Source organism: Otolemur garnettii, unplaced genomic scaffold (assembly GCF_000181295.1).
Source record: "Otolemur garnettii isolate 467f Iridium unplaced genomic scaffold, OtoGar3 scaffold00029, whole genome shotgun sequence".
In the NCBI taxonomy this organism is placed as follows: Eukaryota; Metazoa; Chordata; class Mammalia; order Primates; family Galagidae; genus Otolemur; species Otolemur garnettii.
The window spans coordinates 14,352,805-14,357,816 of NW_003852424.1; the positions used below are offsets into that span (position 1 = coordinate 14,352,805).

General features: G+C 48.8%; 1 protein-coding gene across 2 annotated transcripts in view; it reads right to left on the minus strand.

Moving 5' to 3' along the window:
• Positions 1-5,006, minus strand: part of MBD3 (methyl-CpG binding domain protein 3) — a 15,457-nt gene extending 10,451 nt beyond the window's left edge. For both annotated transcript variants that reach the window (XM_023512531.1, XM_012804567.2), the window contains exon 1: positions 4,923-5,006. The gene's annotated coding sequence lies outside the window, so the exon portion shown is untranslated. The remainder of the gene's footprint in view (positions 1-4,922) is intronic.
• Between the last annotated feature and the right edge of the window lie 6 nt (positions 5,007-5,012).

Consider the following 5,012-nt stretch of genomic DNA (forward strand, 5'->3'; position numbering starts at 1 on the left):
TTTTTTTTTGAGACAGAGTCTCACTTTGTTGCTCTGGGTAGAGTGCTCTGGTTTCACACCTCACAGCAACCTCTAACTCTTGGGCTCAAGAGATTTTCTTGCCTCAGCCTCCCAAGAAGCTGAAATTACAGGCATCTACCACAACACCTGGCTATTTTTAGAGATGGGGTCTTGTTCTATCTCAAGCTGGTTTCGAACTCTTGAGCTCAGGTGATCTGCTACTCAGCCTCCCAAGATGCTGGTATTACAGGCATGAGTCACCATGCCTAGCAACATCATAATTTGATGTTAGGCAGTTGTGATGATTGCACAACTCTGTGCATATACATAAAACCACAAAATTGGTTGTGTGCAGTGGTTCACGCCTGTAATCCCAGCACTTCGGAGGCTGAGGTGGGTGGACTGCTTGAGCTCAGGAGTTCAAAACCAGCCTGGGGGCAGCGCCTGTGGCTCAAAAGGGTAGTGCGCTGGCCCCATATGCTGGAGGTGGTGGGTTCAAACCCAGCCCAGCCCTGGCTTAAAAAAATAATAAATAAATAAAGTTTCTAAAAAAAAAAAAAAAAAAAAAAATTTTTAAAAAAAAAAAAAAAAAAAAAGACCAGCCTGAACAAGAGAAAGACCCCATGTCTAAAAAATAGCTGGGTGGGCTTGGCACTTGTAGCTCAGTGATTAGAGGGCCGGCCACATGCACCAGGGCTGGTGGGTTCAAACCCAGCCCAGGCCTGCTAAACAATGACAACAACAACAAAAATAGCCAGGCATTGTGGTGGGTGTCTGTAGTCTCAGCTACTTGAGAGGCTGAGGCAAGAGAATCTCTTAAGCCTAAGAGTTTGAGGTTGCTATGAGCTATGATACCCGCACAGCACTCTCCTGAGGGCCACAAAGTGAGACTATCTAAATACCCCACTGGGCTCAGCAACTGTGCTCAGTGGTTAGGGTGCCAGCCACATGGAGCTGGCAGGTTTGAACCCAGCCTGGGCCGGCCAAACAATAACAACTACAGTGGAAAAAAAAAAAAAAATAGCCAGGCATTGTGGCAGGCAGGTGGGCCCCTGTAGTCCCAGCTACTTGGGAGGCTGAGGCAAGAGAATCATTTAAGCCTAAGAGTTTGAGGTTGCTGTGAGGTATGATGTCACAGCACTCTACCAAGGGTGACACAGTGAGACTCTGTCTCAAAAAACCAAAAAACCCACTGAATTGCACACTTTAAATGTGTAAATTATATGCTATAAGAATTATATCTCAATAAAGTTGTCTAACACTTGCATGGTGGGCAGCGCCTGTGGCTTAAAGGCGCCAGCCCCATATGCCAGAGGTGGTGTGTTCAAACCCAGCCTTGGCCAAAAATACTGCAAAAAAAAAAAAAAAAACACTTGCATAGTGCTTACTAGCCCAGATTTAAGCTAGTCTTAAACAGTCCCTTTAATTAGTGATTTATCTGTCTGAGATTGGTGAGTGGCTCTATTTTATTGGTTCTCCCTTGAAACCTCTAGGACAAGATATCCCTAGATATCTTAGCCCATGGCAGACCAGGATAATGAAGAGAACAATTGGGAAACCCAATTCTACAACGTCTGCACAGAAATGTTTGGTCACATGTTTAGTTCAATATACCCCATAACTGGGACTACAGATGCCCACCACAACACCCAGCTAATTTTTCTATTTTTAGTAGAGATGGGGTCTTCCTTTTGCTTAACTCATGAGCTTTAATAATCCACCTGCCTTGCCTTGGCTTCTCAAAGTGCTAGGGTTACAGGTGTAAGCCACCACACCCAGCCATCCCCAGCAGTTCTCTTGTCCAAACGAAGCTATTCTGCCTTTTATGATGAAGGCAAACAGGGAAATAAATACAGAGGCACAGAGTGTACACTAGTGGTTGCTTTAGGCTGGGGAAACAGGAATAGAAGACAGTAATTTTTTTTATGGGATGATGAAAATTCTTAATTTGAATCTCATAATAGTTGCACATATTTGTGAATATACTAAAAGAAAAAACCATTGACTTGCACATTTTGAACTGTATGGTATGGAAACCACATTTCAATAAAGCTGCCTCAAAAAAAAAAAAAAAAATCAAGACCGGAAGTGAATCAGTGGTTACCAGGAAGCGACTACTAATGGGAACAGGCTTCCACAATGTTCTGGAATTACTGGTGATGGTTACATAGCTTTGTGAAAATATATATATATTTTTTTTTTCTCATTTATTTTGTGAATATATTAAACCACTGAATTATACACTAGGGTAACTTTTATGGAACGTTGTATTTCAATTTTTAGAAAAGGTTTTGTAGATCTGTATTGACACAGAAAGATGTTCTTGATACTTTATTGGAAAAAAAAACTTAAATACAACCAACCGTATGGAATAAAATGAACCCTACAACTTGAGCTCTCTCAGGCCTACCCAGAGTGTAGATGCCAACGAGATGCCCCAGATCAAAGCCTCAATAAATGAACACCCCAGATCTGCAGAAGTCTACTCTGGGCTCACTCTGGCTTCACTCCTTCCAACAGGAAATCTAAAAGCTCTCCAGCCTTCTTAGAGCTTTCCCCTGCCTTTCTCCATTGTTAGACCCCTATACTCAGGGTAAAGAGCTCAGAGTGGGGTCCTCATGGCAGAAGAAGGAAAGAGAGAGGTGGGATAATGAGTCTCAGGAGTCTCCAGACAAGCTGCCCTTAGTTCAGCTCCCAAGCTGAAGTCAGCTGAGCCTCACTAGGGCCTCTCTCTGCATAGGGGTCCCAGTTCCACTCAATGTCATCTCCTCTGAGAAGCCTTTCCCATCTCAACCAGGAACTGTTAATTGCCCTCAACAACCTTGGCATGTTACCCCCTGTAACAATGGCTGTAAAGGGAGATGACTGTCGCTCTGGCTGTCACTCAGGAGGATCACAGCTCCCAGATGAAAAGCCAGGATCCACCTAGGCAATGCCTGACACACCAGCAGGTGCTGCAGAGCTTTTGTTGTTGTTGTTGTTATTATTATTTTTGAGACAGAGTCTCACTTTGTTGCCCCATGGCATCATAGCTCACAGGAGCCTCAGACTCTTGGGCTCAAGCAATTCTCTTGCATCAGCCTCCCAAGTAGCTGGGACTACAGGTGCCCTCAACTATGTCTGGCTATTTTTATAGAGAGGGGTCTCGCTCTCGCTCAGGCTGGTCTCAATCTTCTGAGCTTAGGGGATCCACCTGCTTCAGCCTCCCAGAATGCTGGCATAACAGGTGTGAGCCACCGAGCCTGGCCAGCATTTGTTATATTAACAAAGGACTACAGAGGTAAACATAGACCTGCCACAGCCACCTTTGGATACAAGTGGTTGGAGTTAGCATGCTGACAGATCCTGGCCTGAGGACAGAACCACAAGTTTAAGGCTTTCTGAAAAGGCAGGGAGAGTTGAACAGCAAAGGGAAATGAATGCAAAGATATGTCCCTAAGTGGCACTGCCTGCAGCCCCACTCTTATGACACCATGGGGAGAGTGCCATGGCATCATAGCTTATAGCAACCTCAAACTCTTGGGCTCAAGCTATCATCTTGCCTCAGCTTCCCAAGTAGCTGGGACTACAGGCTCCAGCTACTTTTAGAGGTGGGGATCTCGCTCTTGCTCAGGCTGGTCTCGAACTTGTGAACTCAGGCAATCCACCTGCCTCAGCCTCCAAGAGTGCTAGGCGTGAGCCACCATGGCCAGCCAGTCCCACAATTTCAATTCCTGAAATTATAGAATTCCAACTAATTCCAACACCAATTTGGGGGACCAAGTCTCCCCTCCACTTCACTGCCCTCACACTTTTTGGAAATCAAGTCTGAGCTTGTCCTGGATGACCAGTACCACAGGCAGCTATCTGCCCAAGCCATCCCTTTCCAGCTCGATAAGCTTTCCTAAACCGGGACAGCAAAGTACCACAGAGGACCAAAGTGCTCAGTGGCGGCAGCAGTGCTCTTGCCTGTCCTTGGTCCATACAAACCACCTGCCTTCACCAGGCGGTCACCCACAACCTCAGGCTGAGGGGAAGGACAGAGACCCAGCACTCCTAGCAGCACCCAGATTGGCAGTTGGCACGTGGCAGGTGTTCAGCTTTCTTTTTACCAGGGGCCTGACAGCACCTCGGGATGGCAAAGCACAGACCCCCTCGGTCAAAGCTGGCTCAGATTCAAAAGTGCTTTTTCTTTTGCTAGTCAGGAAAAAGGAGGAAGACAAACAGCAGGTGGCCGCCTGTCTGGGTCTGGGCTGCAGGCCAGCGACTAACTCTTTGTTCCACGAGGGGCTTCCCTGTCACTTTTCCCTAGCTAAAAGCATTGCCTCCTTGCAATTCAGAGGAAGGGGGCTCTGAAAGCCTTCGACCACAACCTTCATCGATGCAAAGGCAATTTACTGGGCTCAGAAAGTAGTGTCTCAGGTCTCTATTACCACCTACAAGGAGCCATGGCCTTGGAACTTGTCCAAGAGTGGAAAAGTGGGTAGTGGTCCAGTCACCCTGGGAAGTCTAATCTTAGGATTGGGGTGGGCCCAGGGGCTGGCACGTTCAAGCACACCCTCCCCACACTCCGATCCCCAAGCTGGCCGTCCCCATCGGACTCCGCGTAACCCCGGGCGCTCCACAGTGTTCCCCGCCCCACGTCTCACGCAAACCGAAGGGAGAGTCCCACCCACCCCCCAGCCTCCCAGCAGCGTCTGTCCACAGCTAGGCATCCGTTGCCCAGTGCCCCGGAACAAAGGCCGCCGCTCAGAGCGAGCGCGAACGCCATGCGGTCGTGCTAGGGGCAACACGCACTGGGCTGCATGCCAGGCGCGCACGCATGCGCTTACACACGCACTCACGGCGCAGGCGCGGGGCGCCGGGACACGGGAGCCCAGGCCGCCGCAGAGACCGCTGGGAGGCGCCCGCTGGGGCCCGGCCCGGCCGGCACGTTCATTCACCTATAGTAAAAGACATCCCTGTGGCCGGCCGACAGCCCCGACCTTCTGGGCACTTCTTCCCTCTCCCAGCCCTGCGGGAGCGCCGGACAC